Consider the following 23,778-nt stretch of genomic DNA (forward strand, 5'->3'; position numbering starts at 1 on the left):
TTTTTTTCTTGAGGTTTAATTTGGAGCAGGATTTAGGGGTGGGAGTATTGAATGCAGCAGGACTCAACAATTTTATCAAAGTAAAAAGATTCTTAAGAATACAAAGAAGGCATAAAATGTTACTCTTATAGCACAAATCCTTAAATGAATCAAAGACTGTGTAACGGAAATCTATTATAATGCTTTAAACAAAAATATTAAGCTACATCGATGATCAGCAAGCTTAAAACAAATGCAGTGATCAAAATATTTAACTGTCCTCCTTTTATCAAGATTTTACAAATACATTCAGTTATCACTGTCTGTGGAAATCAGTTTTAGTTTCTTCATAGTCCTCCATCTCTCTGTTAGCATGATGCTTGTTCAGTTGTTGAATTTATAATGTAATAGTATTTCAGACCAGTCTCCCTCTGCATATTTCTTCAAGCCAGATCATAGATTCTTGTTTTCTTCCCAAAGCCATAACTTTTTTTTTTTTTCCTAGATCGATGTTTTTCAGAGGATTCTGGCTGATTGTTTAAAACGTGCAGTCTCTTGCTTGCAGTGGTTCTTCTATGGTTTTTTTTTTTTCTTTCTTTCTTCCTCTTTGAGGAGTTCCTGCTCTTTCCTCTTTCTTATCAAGATCTTGTTGTTGGCTTCCATGTTTAAACTTAGATAAGAAGAGACCCTTGTGAGACCTTTTTCCTATATACAAATTAGCTTTGGTTTCCATTTTATTTTTGTTACCATTAGGTTTATTTTGAGAAGTTACTGCTCTTGGTCTTTTACTTTCCACTACTTTTGCTGCAGCCTTCATTAGAAAGGTTGATGACTTAAAATAACTCTTAATTTTCTCCATCATTTGGTTATAACTGCACTGTTGAAAAATAGAATGGAATATATCTTTCTGAGAGATTATCATAAGCAATTTCCCTTTTAAAGGCATATAAGAATCTGGGTCACCAAATATCCTTTCAAAGACTTCTGCTTCCTTAAAATTGCCATTTTCCATACAAACAGCTATACCCTGAATTTTAATTAAAGTCTATATTTCTTCATAAAGTTTGTCATGCTCCTTTCCAACTGAAACTGAATCATCAGTGCTGATTCCATGGGTGTAATTCGTTCGTCATTTACAAACTGCATGGTTTTGAAGCTAAAAGAAAGTTCAAATCAAGGTGTCATCAAGGCAATGCTACCTTCCCAAAGATTTGCCTTCTGGGGCTGACTGCTGGCAATTCTTGGTCCTTAGCCTGTCATATGGCAAGGCACATGGCCTTAACAGCGTCGTTTGTGAGAAGACATTTAAAATTTTAATGAAATCCAACTTCTCAATTTTTTTAAAATGGGTTGTGCTTTTGGTGTTGTATCTAAAAACTTATCGCCAATCCCAAGGGCACGTAGCTTTTCTCTGATTTTTTTTTTGCTAGAAGTTTTATAGTTTTGGATTTTACATTTAGGTCTATCATTCATTTGGGAGTTAAATTTTATGAAATGTGTAAGGTCTGTGTCTAAGTTCATTTTTTTTGCAAGTGGACATCCATTTGTTCGAGCACCATTTGTTGAAAAGACCATCCTTCTCCATTAAATTACTTTTGCACCTTTGTCAAAAAACAATTGGTATGTACTTATTACAGGGTTCTCTATGCTATTACATTGAGCTATGTATTTATTCTCATACTAATACCATGTTGTCTTATTTACTGTAATCTTATAAGTCTTGAAATTGGGTAGTGTGGGTGCTCCAATGTTGTTTTCCTTTTTTCAGTATTGTGTTGGTTCGTCTAGGTCTTTTGCTTTTCCATATACATTTTAGAATCAGTTTATATAAATCTGAAAAATAGCTTGCTAGGATTTTGATTGGTACTGAGTTGAAGCTATAGATCAACTTGGGAATAATTGACATATTGACAATATTGAGTCTTCAATCCATGAAGGTCGAATATCTCTCCATTTATTTAGATCCTTTTTGTTTTTTTCCATCACTATTTTGTAGTTTTTCACATAGAGATCCTGTCCATATTTTGTTAGATTTATACAGAAGTATTTCATTTTTGTCATTGTTGCTATTATAAATTGTATTTAAAAAAATTTCAAACCCCAGTTTTTCAATCCTGGTATATAAGAAAACAAATGACTTTGTGTAATGACCTTGTATACTGCAAACTTGTTATGCTCACTTATTTGTTCTGGGAGGGTTTTCTGGGAGATTATTTGGAGTTTTCTATGTAGACAATTGTGTCATCTGTGAGTTAAGACAGTTTTGTGTCTTCCTTTCCAATCTGTATAACATGTATGTTTCTTTTTCTTGTATTTATATACTAGCTAGGACTTCCAGTTCAACGTTGACAAAGAGTGATAAGAAAGGACATCTTTGCCTTGTTCCTGACCTTAGGGGAAAGTTTCCAGTTTCTCATCATTTAGTACGACCTCAGCTATATGTTTATTTTTAATCAATTTGAGGACGTTTCCTTCTATTTCTAGTTTGCTGTGAGTTTTTTTTTTTTCATAAATGAATGTTGGATTTTGCCAAATACTTTTTCTGCATCAACTGATATGATCATTTGATTTTTATTCTTTAGCCTGTTACTATAGTGAATTACATTGATTGATCATCAAGTGTTGAAATAGCCTTGCATTCCTGGAATACATTCCCCTTAGTCATGGTGTATAATTCTTTTTTATACACTATTGGACTTGATTTGCTAATATTTTGTTAAGGATAGTTGCATCTATGTATATGAGAAATACTGGTCTGTAGTTTTCCTTTCTTGTAATGTTTTTGTTAGGTTTAGGGTAATGCTAGCCTTATAGAATGAGTTAGGAAGAATTCCCTTTGCTTCCACTTTCTCAAAGAGATTACAGAGAATCGATATAATTTCTTCCTTAAATATTTGGTAGAATTCTCTAGTGAAACCATCCAGGCTTGGTATTTTCTTTTTTGGAAGGCTATTGATTATTGATTCAATTTCTTTAATAGATATAGGGCTATTAAAGTTAACTATTTTGTTCCTGTGTGAATTTTGATAGTTTAAGTCTTTCAAGGAATTGGCCTGTTTCATCTAAGTTATCAAATTTGTGAGCCTCAACTAGACATTGAATTACCCTACAATCTGACAAATCTGTGGGCCTAGAGTTGTTTGTAGCATCCTTTATTATCGTTTACATCCATGGGATCAGTTCTGGTGTCCCCTCTTTCATTTCTGATACTGGTAATTTCTGTTTTCTCTTTTATTTTTTCTTAGTCTGGCTAGAATTGTATCAATTTTATGGATCTTTTCAAAGAACTAGATTTTGGCTTCATTGATTTTATTTATTTTTTTCTGTGTTCAATTTCTTTTATTTCTGCTTGAAGTTTTTATTATTCATTTTCTTTTGCTCTCTTAATTCACTGTTCTTTCTCTAGTTTCATAAGGTGGAAGCTTAGGGTATTGAATTTAGCTCTTTCTTCTTTTTTCAGTGTATGCATTTAATGCTATACATTTTCCTTGAAGCATGCTTTATTTGTAGTCCAAAAATTTTGATAAGTTTTATTTTCATTTTCATTTGGTTCAAAATATTTTAAAAATTTCTCTTGAGATGCCTTCTTTGACCCAAGAGTTATTTGGAAGTGTGTTGTTTAATTTCGAAATACATGGGGATTTTCCAGCTATCTTTTTGTTATTGATTTCTAGTTTAATTCCATTGTGGTCTGAGAACATTCTTTGATGGCATATATCTTTCTAAAAATTCGTTAAGGTGTGTTTTAAGGCCAAGAGTGTGGTCTATCTTAGTGAACGTTCCAGATGAGCTTGAGAAGAATGTGTATTCTGCTCTTATTCAGTGGAGCAGTGTATACTTTCTATACACAAAAATAGACCAAGTGGGAGAAACACACTCAGAACCAGGCCTGTCAGCTTATATGTATTAATTTCATTTTTCTGTGCACTTATATGGCTTTGCACTAGAGACTCCTCTTAGGTTATTTGCAACCTTCCCACCAACTGCATGAGTTAGGGTACTCATACAGATGGGCAAAGTGAGGCTTACAAAAGTAAAATGACTTGCCCGGGGTCTTGCTATTACTAAGCACCATGTCCCAGAATTGACAGCAGCTTTGCTGCTCTTTCCACCAAATTTGCTTGCACCAAGTTGCTCAGGTTCTAAGATGATTGATTAATTGGGGTTTTATGGAGGAAGAGCTAGTCCTCTTTTTTCAATCTAGTTGAATTAATCAGTGTGGGAGGTAGCAAGACTTATACAGGTAAAAAGCCAAGTCATCTTTAACATGAACAAAAGTAACGTAGGAGGAACTAGTCAGGAATGGATTAGTTATGGTGTATGGGCTAAAGAATGTGACACTTGAAGTCAAGGGCAATTAGCAAAAGAAGTCTTAGTTTCAAAGAAAATTAGGTAGTTTGAAGAAGGGGGGAGAGGGATGAAGTTTATTGATGCTTTTATGGGTCGTGTACTGTGCTGGGCACTTTCACATCCATTTCCTCATTTAGTGCCTGGAACAAGCCTGAGAGATGCCCCCACAGTCTGTGGATCCCCCTTCCCTCACTACATAATGCTTCTTCCCAGGGAAGGGAATCTCAGCAAGTAAATCGGTGGGAAATTTGGAAAGGAATGTAAGATGGCGACTGTCAGTACAGACTGAGGGCGATGTTCCACCATTGGTCTGTAGGGAGACTTGAGGCAAGGGATTGGGTGTTCCAACTGCCAATCATGATGGGGCAGGAAGCAGGCGGGATCTGGGACTGGGCAAGGAAGAGGGACTTGTCCTAGACCAGACAGAGGTGTGTATGGAGGCTAAGCAGAGATTCTGGTGGCGGGGTGAGCGCCTTCACCTTGTGAGGCACCATTGGGCCCAACAATTTGACCCTTCCACCGCTTTGTATAATCTCCCCAGAGCACGTGGAATAATACCTGAATTCTTTCTAACCTAGACTTTCTGGATCACGGATGGTGCTTGGAAGTGTGAACTTGCATGGTGTGTGTTGGGAGAATGGAGTCTTCATTATGGAAGGCGGAGGCTTAGGTGCAGCAACCACAGCTTGGGGAGTGAAACACTTGGGGAGAGGGAGTTGTTTGTCCATTTCCCCTTGTCCTGGATCAGCAATGGGGATGCATGTCCTGGGTAGAGATGGCCTTGATGCTATGAACCCTCAGAGATTTAGTAGTATGGCCCCATGAGCCACCGAAGCTAGACAACACAAGTCACCTGGGTCAACAGTTGACCCAGGCAGGGATTTTGGTTTCCTGACCTTTTGAGGATGGTTACCAGACCTTCCTCCTTAGACTGAATAAACACCTAGGAAGTACTTGGGATCATCCAAGGTGGGAGGGCCCCTGGAAGGGAAGAAAGATGTTCTCCTGATAAGGAGGATGGGAAGTTGGAGATGTTTTACCTGAATATTGAGAAATACATATCACAGGATAGTGAAGCTGGGCATACCAGTCATACAGATAACTGGTCACTCACCTTGGGTGCTGACTGAGAAGTGACTTATGAGGATCCTTTGGCTGTTAGTGGGTGCCTGAGCATAAAAAGTGAATGGTGAATGAATTCTGGTTAAAAAGATGCCAGTGATAAAGAAGTACATTTGTGTTAGGACTTTCAGATAATTCTTTTCTGTGCTTCTAGCACCATCAGAATGCAGTCAGAAATTCAACTTGAAATATTTGAAAGATTTTGGCAGTTTCACTGGGCAAGGCAAAGAGTGTGATCTCTGTAAACATCTGTTGTTGAGTGGTTGGGTGAGTGGGTAGACTGACGGATGGAAGGCAGTTTCATCCTGTTGTCTGAGATTCAGCATCTGTAGCAGAATTGGACTGACACTGTTTGTGGCTGGTTGTTAGAAGCCTGTTAAAGGGACTTCTCAGTTTCTACTTGTGGGACATTCTTCAACTGGATTATGGATCTTGTAGGCAAATGTGGGCACAGGGACCATCTATCAGAGGTAGGAGAGCAGTGCAGAGACCACAGCTTGTTGTCAGACAGACTTTGGTTAAATTCTACTCTTCTAATCACTTTCCCAACCATAGTCACTTTACCTCTCTGAGCCTCAGTTTCCCCATCTTGAAGGGTAGATTTGAGAATTAAATAAGACAATAGCAATAATTGTGGCTAATACTTATAGAGAGAACTCTTACTATAAGAAAGTGTTTTAAGTGCTTTACATATATCAGCTCACAATTCAGTGAGGTGGGTGTTAGTAGAGTCTTTATAGAGGAGAAAACTGAGGCATAGGGTAGTTAAGAGGCTTGACAAAGGCTTCCGGCTAGTAAGGCAGGTCTGGGCTTCCAACACAGATGGGGTAGTTCCAGAATAAGTACACCTAACCCAAAGGCTGTGTACCCTCTTCAGTGCATAAGAAGCTTAGCACAGCCCCTGGCACATGGTGAGTCTTCAAGATGGCGGAAATTCCTTTACTCTTGGTTGCTCTGTGATGACCATGGTGGCTTGTTCCCTGTGGCATAGCTTACAGGAGGCCGGAGAGACAGATGGTGCACTCAGTCTTGGCCAGCCATGCTGATCCCATCAAATACTACTTTTATTTTTTGATTTAAGCCTGATTCTTAAAAAGAGAAAGACATGGATTGCAAGACTCTTAAGAATAAAACCAATGTTCCTTACCTCAACCCAGGCCTTGTTAAAGAACAAAATACACAGCTACTTCCAAATATGGTTTAAGAAAGTTCTGTGAATGATTTTGGTGCACAAGCACTTTAGAACCGAGTAATAAGAAAATTGCTTTTTAAAAGAGTGCCAAAGGCTGCATTTACTACATTAATAATAATAATAATATGGGAATAACATGGGAAGTGGTCAACTCTAGATTCTTTTCTACCACAATTATGGTTGATACATTATCATGAGAAGATTGTTCAGCCATTCAGAGTCAGAGATAGAAGATGTTATATCAATCCAGGCAAAAGCAAAGCCCTGACAAATGAAGAAGGCAGCAAGCCCCAATGGCTAGAAACATCCTTTGAGAGGCTAGATTCTCCTTGCGTGTGACCCTGGTTCAGTCATCACCCCTCTCCAAACCTCAGTGTCTTTGCCTGAAAAATGACAATGATTTTTCAGAGAGTTGCTGTGATGTTCAAACAAATAAGGTTATGGTACTGTAAATCTGAAGTGCTGGAAAATATCAGAGATGATGCTCAGTTTGAGAAGGCCTGGTCCAGAGTCAAGCAGACCAGGTTTGAATCTTAGCTCAGGCATTCATAAGTGTACAGTTTTGGACAAGTGACTTCACTTCTTTGAGCCTTGATTTCCTCATCTGCAAAACTGAGATAATACTACCCACATAACAGGATTTTTTTGGTTAGTATTCAGTGAAATTAATGCACATAAAATGTTTGGTATAGTGCCCGGTACACAGTAAGTGCTCAGTAAGTGTTTTAGCAATTATAATGATTATGTCCCTGGTTCAGAAGTGATGGCACTAAAGAAAAGAAATTAGGAAATGGAAAGAAATGGCTCATACCACTTTAATTGATTTCTCCACTGAGTGCTTTTTAACTTTTTCTCTTTTTTTGCATGCGTGTGTGTGTGTGTTTACAGTGTGTGATTGTCTGTGTGTGTATGTGTGAGCTTTTCTATGATTAATGACAAATTTCTACAGTGAGAACTGGGTGAGTCACAGAATCAATTTAGTCTTTACAATAGCTGAAAACACCACGAAACACATCTCCCACCTGGAGACCATGCCTCACTTTTGGCTGACTCTTGTCTGATTCTCTGCTGTCCAGTTATTGTAAGAACTCGCTGAGCAGTTCAACCAAGCCACCCACAGAAAAAGTGGTGTCTTTTTGGTCAGAGGGATAAGGTTCCTGTGTAACAGGGCACTTTTCTAATGTAGGAAATGCTGTCAATACCTGCAGTTTCTGCTGGGTGGTCTGCCCTGCACAAAATGTGGGCTTGTAGACAAATGTGGGAAAGCTTTTTATGTTCCATCTCTTTCTTCCACTCAGAGTCACTTGGGTATACCCCCTCCTCAAATTTCATCTGGAGCATTGCCCCATCTTCCTCATGGGTCTGCTTGATTCCAGTCACTCTCTGTTCACCAATCTTCCACGTTACAGTCACATCCAGAATTTATAGACCCCTGATTTATCATGCCACTTCCCTGCTGAAAACCCTTCACTGACTCTGCACCACTTTCAGGAGAGAGTGATGGATACTTTGCACAATTACACACTTTTCTGCAGCTTGCATCTTCAGCCTGCATTGTTGTATGCTGTGCCATACTGTAATTTTCTTCTTACATATTCGCTTATCCCGCTAGTCCATGGACAGCTCGTGAGTAGCTGACTCTTCTCTGTATCACTGGTAATGGGCAGTTCAGGCTAGTTGTTAAGAGTCCAGGCTTTGGAGTCAGGCAGATCTGAATCTGATTCTTGGATTTACCATTTTATAGCTCTGTAGCATAGGGCAAGCAGCTAAGCTGGGCAAGTCTTAGTTTACAATGGAGCCCGTACAATGGAGGCAATCGTGCTTACCTTATAGGGATGTTGTAAGGATTAGATGAAGGAATGCAGTGAAGGGCTTGGCGCAGCACCTGGCATAGAGGAAGAACTTAACAGATGTTAGTTTTTATTATTCATAATGTTTGTTGAATAAATGCAGTAGCATGGTCTGGAAAAAAAAAAGAGAGAGTCATAAAAGAAACATTGATCAATAGTTTTTTTGATTCTGGAAACCACTAGGGGCACAAGATGGAAGATGGTGTTCATCTGACAATGTGTCCTAACGATGGTGACAGAAGCTGTTGGGAAGCTTTGGCATCTGACAATGTGATTAGGGTGCGTTCAGTTGCAAGTGCCAGAAAACCCAACTCAAATGGGCTTAACCAATTAAAAACTAAGTTAATTGGCTTGTGTAGCTGGACATTAAAGAGGGTAGGTGGACTTCAGGGTTGGTTTGATTCAGACACTCGAAATCCACAAGGATGCAGAGTCTTTCTCTTGTGTTTCCCTCTGCTCTGCTGTCTCATCCTCAAGCTGCCTCTCTTTCTTGCTGTAGCTATAAGAGGGCTGCCAAGATCTTGTCTGTTTCCAGGGAGAGAGACAGGGTTGCTCCTAGAACCTTTCTCATAAGGTGAGACTTTTCTTTCCCTGAAGCCATCAGCAAACATCTACAATCTTACTGGCCCTGAAGTCATCTCATGTCTATCAAATAACCAATGGACAGTGGTCAAGGAATGATGTTATGCTGGTTGGTTTGGCCTGTATCAAGGCATGTAGTTTACAGGGATTAGGTAAGAAAACCCAAGTACTATGGGGAGTGGGTGCTGGGAATGAAATTATTTTCTGAGATTCTGAAAGAGCCAGTTCCTCTCACTACTGCTGTGCAGGTTTCAGAGAATGGGATCATATTTTTATACTTCTATTGCCTCCTCAACTAAGTACTTTTTAAATTGCTTTCCTTTATCTTTTTTTTTCCCTGAATGACCACCACCACCACAAAAAGTATAATAATGATGGTTTTCATTTTTTGTGTGCCTACCATATGCATTGCTAACTGCTGCCCATATCCCAGCTTAAATTCTCTTAATTACTCTTCAGTGAGTGTTGCTGGATCCACTTTGTAGATGAGGACACTGAAGCTCAGAAAGTTGGTATAAGTTTTTCAAGGTCACAGAGCAAACTAGTGGTAGAGAAAGGATTTGACTGAGATATGCCCGATTCCATAGCCCATGCTCTTTCCAAGACTCCATGATGCCTTCCTGTCCTAGAAGCAAGGCAAAGACTTCCATTTGAAAATGGGTGTGTACACTTGATTTTCTACCCTTCACCTCCTGGCAACCAACCAAAGCAAAAAAAAAAAAAAAAAAATACAAACAGAAAACAAAAATTCAAACTCCTTATTCAGTGAAGCCAGAAGACAGACTGAAAATACTTTGTAAGGACTGCCAAAAACACACAGGAGCTGTGCGGGAGGAAGTAGTGAAAAAAAGAGGAGAGAGCTCAGTAAGGTGTTGAACCAACAAAAATAAGCTTCCTGAAGCTAGGGGAACCACTCTGAGGTGCAAAAGAATCTATATGCTTTCACTGAAAAAGAGAATGAGGGAATAGAGTAAGTTAGGAGATGGCAGAAGTTGCCCCTCAAACTTAGGTTCAGAGAAGTGAGGAGACTGGGAGTATCAGTCAGATTTTGCTACATAACAATTTCCCCAAAACTCAATTAATATTTATTTTTTTCTCATGTGTCTATGGGTTGGCTGGGATTGAGTGATCTAGGTTCGTCTCCATTGGGTTGACTGCAGTCTGAGGGTTTGGTGGTTGACTGATGATTGACTGCTTTTTGTGACTCTCAACCTCCATTGACCAGTGGCTACCCAAGGCGTGTTCTTCTTAATGATAAAAATCAAGAGTCAAGAGGGCAAGATCAACAATACATGCACATGTCATGCCTTTGTTCATGGCTCACCCACCAGTGTCCCACAGGTTAAAGCAAGCCATATAGTCAAGTCTAAAAATCAAGGGGTAGAGAAATAGAGTCCACCCATCACAAGGCCATGGCAAGGGTGTAGATGTATGATATTACTGCAGAGAATGAAGAAGTGAGAAAGAATTCATTTTTCCATGCTAGGCTATGTTTGGATGCATGGAGAGAATCTATTGTTGTGAGAAGGGTCTGACTATGTAGCAGCTCAGGAGCAGAGAGCCTTCAAGTTGTAAAAACCAGCTTGGTTATAATGCTACCCTGGTCTCTCTCCATCTACAGAAAACTTTGTCACATATTTGGGTCATAAATTCTTGATGCATTCAATAATAAGCAATAAAAGCAAAGTAGCACTGTAGCTTTACAAAGATATTCTAAGAAAAACATGGAAGAATGGAGCAGCAAAATTTATGAACAAAGAACACTCACTAGTAAAATGGCCCTGGAATAGCTTAAAATAGTGAACAAGCATTCAACCATGAGTGAAATATCTCAATGAAACAATAGCCTCCAAGAATAACCATCTCATAATAAATAATGCAGGGAAGAGATTGCAAGGTAGCAGAAGATGAAATGTGATCTGGCAAAACTCAGAAAAGAAGTAGAAGAAAAAATAAGACCATCAAGAAAAAAAAGAAAAGAAAATTTGAAAAAGCACAAGGGTTAATAAATACTGCAGAAAATACAAGAAAGAACATCGCAAATAGAAATGAAAAGAGTGAATAAATGAATGATGATGAAGAAAAGGTTAAAGAAGTTTAGAAAGTTAGTGGTGGCTATAGGAAACAGGCAAAAGATATCAAATACATATATAATTGGAGTTTCCAAAGATAATTAAACAGAATGAATATTAAAGGTATAAATCAAGGAAACTTTCTTAAAATAAAATGACACCTGAATCTACATATTGTGAGGACACATTTTGGGTCTGAGAAAGTTGACCCTAAATGGTCAACACTGATGAGACATGTTCTAGGAAGGTTAGTGGATTACAAATATAAAGATTCCTGATTTTTCTCTTCATATGGGACTTTATTTTCCCCTTCCCCCAGCTGGCTTCAGATTCCTCCAGAGCAACATTCAACTATGGAAGGGAGTAGAGCAACACTTACACATTATTTAAGGAAAGAGAGACTGAATCAATGATTCTGATTGACTCAAAAAGTTCTTTAAGTATAAAGGCTACAGAAATACAATTTTAAAAGCACAGGAGCTCAGAGAATATGTTCCCATGAGCCCTCCTTGAGGAAACTAAAAAGGACACACTTCAGCCAACCAAGAAATTTTTTGACACTTCAGCCAACCAAGAAATTTTTTGAGGAAAATATACAAAGACTAATGGTGAGCATTGTACATATTTGACAGTAGAACTAAGATTAATGCTAATATGGATATTAAAGCGGAAAAACAGAATCTAAAAGTTATACAGCATAAAACATTATAGAAATGATGTTTCATATAATCATTAATAATAAAAATGATTATAGAAACTTACAAAAATTGAGAGAAGAAAAGGAAAAGAAAATAGAAGGAAGTGAAACTATGTTGATTGCTTCATCTAATAGCTGAGAGTAAAAGGATATTATTTAAAATCGACAAAGTGGTGGAAATATAAGCCTATGTAACAGCCAGCTTTTTCTACCTAACAATCTAAAAAATCTTGGTGGTTTACGATGATAACATGAAAATTTATTCTCATCTGTCATCAGTTTGACTGAGGTTTGGATTGAGACAAGATGTTCCTGCTTCAGGCTGCGGATCATCTGAGATTGCTTCCAAGTTGTGGGGTGGATTCAGATATCCATGTCTGTTAGCTATGGACCCAGGCTGAAGGGGCAGCAGATCTCCAGAGGGAGATCTTCTCAGAGCACACCAGAAGAATGTAAGAGGCCAAGCATCCAGGAAAGCACAGTGCAGGCCTCTGCTCACAAACTCTTTCCTAACATTCCATTGGCCAAAGCAAGTCACATGGCCAAGCCCATCATCAATCAGGTGGGAATAATATATTGCCTGGAGCAAAGAATTTAGGACAAAAATCCAATCTATCATTACATATTTAAGAGTACACATAAAAAAACTGAAAAAGATAATATTAGCTAAAATTTGATGATAGGGAACTAATAGATAAGTCAAAAAAATAGAGGACTAAGAGTATCATATAAAATTATAATTTTAAAGCTAATCACTAGAAATTTTATTTCTAAATATCAAAGGAACCACCTGTGACAGTTAATTTCATTTGTCCACTTTGCTAGGTATTGTGTCCAATTGTTTGGTCAAGCAAGTACTGGCCTGATTGTTCTTGTGAAAGTATTTTGTAGGTGGATTTATATCATTGGTCAGTTGATTGCATCTACGGCTGACTGCATCTACAATCAACAAAGGAGACTGCACTCAGCAATGAGGGGAGTCTCTTTATCCAATCAGTTGGAGACCTTAAAGCTGGGACTGAGGATTTTGGAAGTCAGAAAGAAGAATCTCTGCATTTTTTTCCAGCCAGCTTCTCCTGGGGAATACAGTTTCACCTTCACTGAAATTTCCAGCTTGCAGCCTGCCCTACAGAATTTGAATTTGTCAATCCCCATGATTGCATGAGTCAATTCCTATAATCTCTCTCTCTCTGTTCTGTTTTTCTGGAAAATATGTTACTATATCTCCTACCTGATCCATTTCTCTAGAAAATTGATCACTAAACAAAAAAGCTAGTAATTAATATGTCAGAACTCAGACTAACATATTGACCATACTATTAAATGTAAAAAAACTAAATTCACTGTGGTAGGTAGCATGATGACCCCTAAAGATGTGCATATCCTAATCCCTGAATCTATGAATATGAATATGAAGCTATTCATATTAAAGGAGTAATACGAACATTGCAGATGTAAGTTAGGTTGCTAATCATTGGACCTAAAGGTGAGGAGATTATCCTGGATTATCTGGCTGAATCCAATGTAATAACAAGGGTTATTTAAAAAGGCAGAGAGCGATTTGACTGTAGAAGAGGAAGTCAGAGTGATGTGATTTGAGGACTCAAGCCACCGCTGCTGGCTTGGAAGATGGAGTAAGTGAGACATGAGCCAAGGAATGTAGGGAGCCTATAGAAACTGGAACAGGCAAGGAAACAAGTTTTCCCCTAGACCCTCTGGAAGCAATTTAGTTCTGTCGACACATCGATTTTAGCCTGATGAGACCCATTTTGGACTTTTGACCTCCAGACTTGTAAGCTAATACATTTGTGTTGTGTTAAATCACTAAGTTTGTCAAAATGAATATACTCACCTATTAATAGAAAGATCAATTCAGATTGGGTCACAAATGAAAACCAGTATTATGATGCTTACAAGACAAGCATTTAAAACTGAGTGATCGATAAGCTAAGAAATAGAAGATGAGCAAAGAGTACAGTTCCCACGGATGTACTTGATAATGGCATTACCATTGATTAAAGGGAAAAATACAAAAATTGCAAGGAGGAAAAACAGATGCATAACAGAAACAGTGAAACTAGGGGACTTTACTGCAACTCTCCTAGTCAATGACAGATCAAGTAGATCTAAACTGTATATTAATTAATACAGTAGATGTAATTAACATATAGGAAACTTTGTACCTTGAAAACAGTAAATAGAGTCTCTTTACATATACCTGTGGAAGAGGTGCAAAATCTGGCCACACATTAAGCCACAAAGAGAATCCTAATAAATTTCCAAAAGTAAAAGTAGCCTAGGCAACATCCCCTAATTTTAATGCAGTAAAATTAGAATTAAAAACAAAATGAGAAGATGAAAAGCTCTTCTATGTTGGAAGGAAAAAATAACCCAAAACTCTCTCAAGTCAGGGCAAAGAAAAGAATTTGACCAAAATTATATTATATGAAGAAAAATAATAATAAAGAAAACTCTGCACATCAGAACTTAAAAATAGTCCTCAGAGGAAAATCCATTATCTTATATGACATATATTAATAAGAAAGAAGGGATAAAATAAATTAAGCAACCACCTTTAAAAAATTATCAATGGAATAACAAAATACCAAAAGAAAGCAAAAATAGCAAAAATAAAACCAGACTCCACAGACATTAAAAAGATAATGAGGCAATACTCCAGACAAATCTATGCACATAAATTTGGCAATGTGAATGAAATGAACAATTTCTTGAAATTCATAAGCTAACCAAAAGTCACCCATGAAGAACCAATAACCTGAACTGTCCTGTATCTATCTTGAAAATTGAATTTGTAGTTAAATCCACAAAAGATATCTCCAGACTGTTATGGTCTCACTGGCAAGTCCTACAAAACATTTAAAGAAGAAATACACCAATTCTACACATTCTTTTCCAGAAAATAGAAGCAAGGAAACACTTTCCAGCTCATCTTATGAGAACAACATTGCCCTTATTCCAAAACCAGATGATGACAATGCAGGAAAATATAACCACAGACCAATATCCCTCATGAACATAGATGTCAAAATTCTCAAGAAAATATTCACAAATTGAACCCAGTCATATATGAAATGAGGACTATATCCTAAGTGTAGTTTATTGCTGGAATGAAAAGCTGGTTGAATAATCAAAAAATCAAGGTAATGCACCATATTCACAGAGTAAAAAGGAAAAACCACATGATCATTTCAGTTGATGAAGAAAAAGCGTTTGGCAAAATTCAACATGCATTCATGAAAAAACTCTCAGCAGACTAGAAATAGAAAAGCACTTCCTTCTGCTGATAAAAGACACCTAAGAAATGTCTCCAGCTAACATCATTATTAATGGCTGAAGCTGAATGCTTTCCCCTCTAAGATAGGAGAAAAGGCAAGGATGTCCATTCTCAATTTTCCATTCAACAGTGGAATAAAGCAAGAAAAAGAAATAAAAGGGCTACAAATTGGAAAAGAGAAATAAAACTGTTCCTCTTCACGGAATACATGATTTTCTACATAGAAAGCCCCAGAGTCTACAAAAACCTCCCAGAAATAATAAGTAAGTTTAGCAAGGTTGTGGGACACAAATACAGCATATAAAAATATTTTAAAACTTAGAAAATATTTTTATATAAATTTTATACTAGTAATGAGCAATTGTAAAGCAAAATAAAAAAAAAAAAATAATACCCCTTAGTACTTAAGTATAAATCTATCAAAATACATGCAGGAACTGTGAGCTGAAAACTACAAAATGCTGGTGAAGAAATGAAAAAAGACTCAAATAAATGGAGAGATATGCCTTGTTCAAGTATTAGAAGCCTGAATATAGTTAAGATGGTCATTCTCCCGTATTGATCTATACATTTAATGTTACTTAATCAAAATCACATAAGGAATTTTTGTAGATATGGAAAAGATCATTATAAAATTTATATGGGAAGAGAAAGAATCTAGAATAGCCAAAAGCTATTTTGAAAAAGAAGAATAAAGTTGATATAAAACCATAATAATCAAGACTGGTAGATCACAAAGATCAATGGAGAGATTTTCAAAATAGAGAGTTCAGAATAGAGAGTTCAAAATTAATGTATATGGCCAACTGACTTTTGACAAAATTGCAAAGGGATTTCAATGGAGGATGGCCTTTATGACAAATAACAAATATTGTTGGAACAATTAGACATCTGTTTGCCAAAAAGAAAAAGAACCTTGACCTAAACCCCTCACATCTATGTGTGAAACATAAAACTATAAACATTTTAGAAGAAAACATAGGAGAACTCTTTATGACCTTAGGTTAAATGAAGAATTCTTAGGTATGACACCCAAAGCACAATCCACAAAAGAAAAACATTGATAAATTATACTATATAAAAACTAAAAAATTTTTCTAAGTGAAAAACACTTAGAATGAAATGACCATCCACAGGCAGGGAGAAAACATTTGCAAGTCACATATATGACAAAGGACTTGTATCCAGAGTATATGAAGAACTGTCAAAACTCAACAGAAGAAAATAAACAGCCCAACAAAAACATGGACAACATACTTGAACAGGCACTTCAAAAAAAATTCAAAACATGCAAATGGCAACAAGCATATGAAAAAATGCTCAACATCATTAGCCATTAAGAAAACGCAAATTAAAACCATGAGGAGCTACCTATACATACCTACTGGAATGAATACTATTAAAACAAACAAACAAACAAAAACTCTGACAATACAAAGTGCTATAAAGAATGTGGAGAGACTGAAAAATCTCATACAAAATGGTACAGCCACTGGAAAACAATTTGGCAGTTTCTTATACAATGAAACATACACTATCCATATGACTAATCAATCTCATCCCAGGGTATTATCCTAGAGAAATGACTACTTATGTTCACATAAGAACTTGTACACAGATGTTTACAGCAGCTCTATTAACCCCAAACTGGAAACAACCCAACTGTCCATCAACAGATGAATGGAGAAACAAACTGTGGTACAGCCATACAATGGAATATTATTCAGCAATAAAAAAGGACAAAGTATCGATATATGCAACAATATAGGTGACTCTCAAAGGCAATATGCTGAATGGAAGAAACCAGTCAAAAGGTTATGTAGTGTATGATTCCATTTATATGACTTTCTGAAGAAGGCGAGACTATAGACAGAGTACAAATTAATGGTTACCAGGAATTAGGGGTTCAAAAATGGAGTGACTATGAAGGACGAGCATGAGGATATTTTTGGGGTGATGGGACTTTTGTTTCCTGATATTGGTGGTGGTTACATGAATCTATACATATGTTAAAACTCATGAACTATACAGCAAAAAGTCAATCTTATTGTATGTTATCTTAAAACTAAATAAATGAAAGTAGAGATTCACAAATTAGGCAACCAAAACTCTAGAAAGAATGAGCTAATAAAACCAAAAGCTGGTTCTTGGAATGAAAATATAAAAGATAAACCATTAGCCAACTACCCAAGAAAAATGAAAGAAACTATAAATATGCAACATAAGAAATGACCAGGGGAAACACCTTCAAAACAGGAATGAAAAAAAAAAAAAAAATGAGACTACTTCCTACAACTTGGGGCAAATAAAATAAAAAATGTATATGAAATAACTTTCTAGAAAAATGTAATTCATCAATCTGATCATAGAAGAGATTAAAGTTTTTTTTTTCACTTGTATCTGCTATTTATTTAATTATAAAGTCCCTTTTGTTTCAAAACAATAACCCAGACAAATACTTTTAAGTAAGGGTTAGATAATGCCATCTTAGACAAGATTTGTTAAAACCACATTATAAAAACAATATAAACAATTTGGTACAGTAAATAAAAACGCTATTTGCATAAACAGGACGCATGAAGTTTTACATAGCATCATAACAGCTACAGCTATCACAATGAAGTGTGGTTAATGGAAGTTAAGCATTCCTAATTAAAATGATACAAAGATTTACTGCAATGCCCTCTTTTTCCTTTAGTTAGATTCCAGACAAGCAAGAATAATATTTGGGGCATTTCTTAGAGTTTTAAGAGTTGCTAGCACAATCCAATACATAGACCCATCTCTTCAAACAGCTTGCAATGCAATGATTCCAAAGTAAAGAAAGTACTTCCTTGAAAACCAAAAGTGGCCTGGATGGAATGGAAATCCAGGTAGTTAACAGGTATATAGATTGAATTTGTTATCAGTATTATATTAGCAAAGAAACAAACTACAAGGGTAAAATGGAAGAATTACATCATTCCCATTATTTCATGTAAAAAGAATAGCTACCTTAACTACAAATGTTACCACATCAAGACATTATTTAAAGTATTTTTTCTTATAATATCTTTGTCAGATTTTGGTATCAGAGTGATACTAGCCAAATACAATGAGTTGGGGAGTGGTTCCTCATTTATTTTCTGGAAGAGATTGCATAGAATTGATAGTATGTCTATGTTAAATATTTGGTAGAATTCATTCTTTTCTGGAATGTCTTTAACTACAAATTCAATTTCTTCAACAAATACTATAGGTGTATTCATTATTTCTTCAGTGAATTTTGGTAATTTGTACCTTAAAATTAACAATTTCATCTAAGTTGTTAAATAGATCTGAAGTTGGGATTTTCTAAATTATCCTTTTGATATCTACTATAAGATCTATACTGATAATCCCCCCTTTCATTGCTGATACTATTAATTTGTATTTTCTATATTTTTTCTTAGTCCATCCGACAAGTGGATTATCAATTTTACTGATCTTGAATTGTTTTAATGCACTCAAGATAGTTATACTGGAAACGTTAACTTCTTATTCAACATGGGATAAGAGTGACTAACTTTTATAAGGATCAACTTTGCTTCCGGTATTTTTGTTTTTTCATCACAGTCATCACTTTTATCTGATTAGTTAGCATTTTATTCTGTATAACATTTGAACACAAGCAGCTGACTTCATGAAAAATTAAGTTGGTTTAGATGGAATATCAGAGATTTAATTTCAGAATGCCTAAAATTTAAGTTCTCATCTACTCTGCTCAGAACTATATAGATCTTCAATGTAGCCTGAGCCCAGAGGCTTAGGTGCTCCCTGGTCTAATGGAGGAGAAACTCTAATCTAGTGTTTCTCTAAATTCGAGTCCTAGGACCTACATCAGAACTACCTGAATTATAGAATCTCTGTTCTAATCTTACAAAGGAAAAGAAAGAAAAGAGTTGGTCTTTGGGGAGGGGAGACCCTGATCATCAATATTATTGACATATTTTATATTACCTTCTATTTCAGTTTTCACTCAACACTTGTGAAATCATGTCAGCCCCCACTTTACCAATTTCGTGATTAACAAAGTCTAATTGGAATTAGAACTGTCTCATCCATCACTATAGTTAGAAGGATGCCATTAATACCCAATGCCACTATTCTCCACTCTTATGGCATGTAATTTACAATAAAATATTTTAAGTCTCCTGTTATGTTTTAGTTGCATCATATTAAGGTTAAGCATAAGTGGCATGCGAAGCCAAATTATAGGAGCAGAAAACTACATGAACAAGCAATGTTAGTGATAGATGCTTTTTCAAATCCATTAATTAACTAATCCATTAATTACTGAGTTTTTTTTTAATGTTTGTGGAAACAATTAAATGCCACTTAGAAAATCTTTAACTTAGGGTCAAGCCATTGGTTTAGTTAAATATAGGTATATCCTGACCTATATTTTGAGAGTTTCCATGGAAGATCACCAATGGTGAAATTGTGCCAATTTAATTGAATAGTTATATGACTGATCTAACCAGTACCATTAAGGATTTCTAAGTGTATTTTATTATTTACTTAGCACAATTTGCCATGCTAATGTTATCAATACCAAACTGCTGGCAAGATTACTTGAGAACTAGGCAGAAAATTTGAGCATCCTACCTTCACTCTCTCTACATTCACCTCTTCTATTTTTCTTTTCAAAACAACATCCCTTGCTCAAATGCTACTTTTCACCAGCTCTTAAGATCCCCTGGCATGTATCAGAATAAGCAACATTAAAATGGCAATGGCATCTATGATAACACATTCATTACTGATAGCACTATCCAAGCTAAATCTGAAGAAACATTTTCTTCTCTTGACATGCTGCTTACTGGCAAGTATATTTCTTCTAGACCAACTTGGAAAATCTTTCCTTTTGTTCATCTCCCCTCTCAAAAATGCTTGCTTGAGGGAATTTGAAGCTCAAGAACTCACCAATAGATAGCCCTACTATTGAATAAATATACTCCGTTAAGTCTAATATACAAATATGATAATAACGGTTTGCAAATGGAATCTTGTTCAGTGCTATATCGGCACTTACAGTTAACAGGCCTACTTATCATTCCTTTCCAAAGGAGTCATGTTATGTTCAAGTCTGTCAGTAATAAACCTATTATCTAAACAGATTTATTTTTTTGAATAGACACAAGAGTTTTTCCTCCATTATTTTAAAAAATCAGCTATGGTGCTTTTTATGGCCATTATCTATGGTAAACATTTCAGAGACAGAAACCATTTGCATTCTGAGCTATGGTCTCTGGTCAAGTCAGGAATGTTCTTCAGTGCTGCTGCTGAATGATCTGCTCCAGACATGATTTCTCAGTTGCTCTATAAGTTCAGGATTCTGTTGCTGTATCTGCTGAGGGAACTGCTGTCCTTCTTGGATGAGGCTGGATAGATCAGTGAGGCCCCCAACTCCAGCAGCAGGTCCCCCAATGGCATTTGTCATCATTCCTGACATTAGCTGTTGAACTTGAGGATTCTGCATTAAACTTGCAGCCATACTAATGAAGGCTGGATTATTTATCAAGCTGGCCATGTCAAAGCTCAATCCAGTTCCTGTAGGACTGGATACCTCTCTTAGCTTCTGTTCTGCTATTTTGAGATTTGACTTATTAGGAATCATTTTCAAGGTCAAGCTCCAATGCCTTTTGATAACTTGTAACTGCTTCTTCAAATTTATTCATTGCAGTGAGGGCCAATCCCATTCTCCCATAGGCCTTGCTGTATTTTGAATCAATTGCTATTGCTTTTTCACAATCCTTTATTGCATCTGAATAGTTACCTAATTTACTCTGAGCAGCAGCCCTGTTGCAGTAATAAACCACATTGATTGGATCCAATTCTATTGCCTGTGTATAGCAATTCACTGCAGCATCATAATTTTCCTCTTTCATGTGATTATTGCCTTCATCTTTTAATTGGTCAGCTTTCCCCACATCTTCAGCCACTGAGTTTGAGAGGGGCACAATATCATTCTTACGGAGGGAATTTGTGAATATTTCTGTCAAGGGCTGTGCACCTGCTAGGTGTGTATCTTCTCAGGTGATCTTAAAAACCGTCTCCAAGCACTGAATTGCAACATCCAAGCTTTCTTGTTCATCTGAAGTATAAGCATCCATTTGACTTTGTTCCCGTAAGAAAGGAATAACTGCATAAACTAGGTGCTTGATAGATGACATTTTAGAAGTTGAAACACTTTTACCAGGCAAGAGGACGCGAGACGACCGCAGCAGGCCACCCAGCGTCGTAGGCGGGTCCGCCCGACTCCAGTCTTTGAGGCTTGAGCCTGCCGAGTCGCAGGGCAGGCAGCGGCCACCCAAACTTCCCCAGCTCCACAGCCGCCGACGTCCCCTCAGCCCACCTAGCAGCGCCGAGATTCAAGTTTAAATAAACCGATTGTAAGGAAGTTTTGAAAGAGCTACCCTCCCCTCCGTTAAAAAATGCTATAAAGTTTCTAGGGGACTTTTTATAGACTATTAAGGAACAGATACTCCATCCAGTGGAGAATCTGGCTGACTCTGCCCTAATTAAATGATAACTAGTAATGGGATAAACGGGTGTCATGCACCTTCTGATAGGATTTACTAAAAATGATATAACATCACTTTTTGGTATTTCTGACAAAAAATGTGTAACCAAGATCTAGTCATGAGGAAACATCTGAAAAACTTCAACTGAGGGACCTTATACAAAATAAATAGCCTGCACTCTTCAAAAATATCAAGATTATGGAAGACATAGAAAGACTGGGGAATTGTTCCCAAATAAGAGACTGAAGAGTCAGGACAACTAAATGTCTGTGTGATGCTGGGTTGGATTCTAAGTCAGAAAAGAAAAGTGTTTTCTATGAAAGACATTGTTGGGACAAATGATAAAATTTGAATTAAGTCTGTGGATTAGATAATAGTTGTCCGGCGCTTCTCCGCCCCACCTCGAGTCCTCGGTCGGCCGGCGATGGGGACCAGAGAGATAAGGGGAGAGAGGGTGCGGACAACGTCTTACCCGGAGCACTTGTGATCACTCAGGACTCGCGGTGGTAAAGCAGATAAACTTTTAATGGGACTAGGCAATCATCATCTTTACAGGTTCCACCCGGGGCGAGACACCTCGGGGGAGAACAACCTCCATGCGGCCGTCAGGTACGGCTCCTTGTGGGCTGTCTCCCCGAGCTTTGCCCGGGAACTTTCTTATAAACCTTGCGTGTATCCAATGGGCTAACGCCACGCACACAAGCATGATTGGTGAATACAGCGGGTGGTTACATACATCAGAAGCCGGAAGCAGGATGTGGGCGCCATCTTGGCACCACTCGATGGGCGGGGGGAACTCAAGGGCAGGCTGCAGCTTGTCTACTAGGCCAAATCCGGAAGGTGGCTGCTCACATCTCCCCCTTTTTTGTTTTTTATGCCCCAGTGTCTCCAGTGATGAATGTGCTCCCGTGGACCAAGATGGCCCACAACGTATTTTTTGGTGCTTTGGGGAGTCTGGACTAGGTCCCGGCCATACCAAGGTGGGACCTCTGGCACCGACCAGAATGCTCACTTCATATAGAGACCGGAGAACCCGTGAGCCGGAAACCACGTGGCCCTCCTTGCAGTACTCAGTCTCGCAACTGGGGGACAGGAGGATTAGGAGAAGGTAGCCAGTGCCGAGGGCGTCACTAGGAGCCTCTGTGCAAACGCCAAGGGTCCCGTCTGGCCACAACTAGGACTCTGCGTAAGAGGTCCACCTGAGACAAAAATTAGGGCCACTGGTACCGAATGTTTATATACGAGATTTTTTCATATACTTAGCTGCGAACCTTACCCCCGAATGCCCAGCTTCGAGTGGTTGGGATGGGTGCTGGGCAGAGGGACTATAGTTATCAGGAGGGTTACAGGCAGAGGACATGGCCATCATGGCGGTAACACGTAATTGCTGTTGTCTTTGAAACAAACGCTCCAGCAAACTCTTAACAATGATCAAACCTACTAATAACCCCACAGCAAGAAGAACCCAGTTGGTCAGATTAGGCCAAGAGAACCAGGAGGGAAAAAAGGTCAATATTCCTGGCCCTCTTCCCGGTCTGCTGGGGAGTGGTCGACACCGTCGACATCATTTGACCGCTCATCACGCGAGTTGAGGACTGGATCCAACAGGTCACGTTGGGGGTTTAACGACCCGTCAGGCTGCAGTTCTTTGGTGTTCTCAGGCGACTGCACGGTTCTCACCAATCTCTCCGGTACCCACACTGGTTGGCGTCCTGGTTCCTGGGGAAAGACACAAACAGAGCCTCTGGCCCAGCTGAGCACTGGGTCAGGACCTTTCCATTGCCCCGACAGAACATCCCTCCAACGGACCAGGCCTCTATGCGGAGGACCTGGGGTGGTATGTTGTAGGGCAGGCGTCATGGTTGATGCGTTTTCATTTAAATAATTGTATGTAAATAGGGCGGCAGACAATTGGGCCCTGGGGGACAGACCATGACCTATTCCCTCCTTTTGCTTTTGCAATAGTTCTTTAATGGTCCTATGCGCTCTCTCGATGACACCCTGCCCCTGAGGGTTGTATGGGATGCCGTGTTTTAGGTTAACTTCCATAACATCACAAAACTTTTGAAAAGCTTTGCTAACGTAAGCCGGGCC

The 23,778-nt window shown here is 37.9% G+C and overlaps 2 pseudogenes; both read right to left on the reverse strand.

Moving 5' to 3' along the window:
- Positions 1–288: 288 nt before the first annotated feature.
- Positions 289–13,084, reverse strand: LOC119524391 (annotated as a pseudogene).
- A 7,333-nt stretch (positions 13,085–20,417) lies between these two features.
- Positions 20,418–21,333, reverse strand: LOC119524483 (annotated as a pseudogene).
- Positions 21,334–23,778: the final 2,445 nt, after the last annotated feature.

This window comes from Choloepus didactylus, assembly GCF_015220235.1.
Source record: "Choloepus didactylus isolate mChoDid1 chromosome 11 unlocalized genomic scaffold, mChoDid1.pri SUPER_11_unloc1, whole genome shotgun sequence".
NCBI lineage: Eukaryota > Metazoa > Chordata > Mammalia > Pilosa > Megalonychidae > Choloepus > Choloepus didactylus.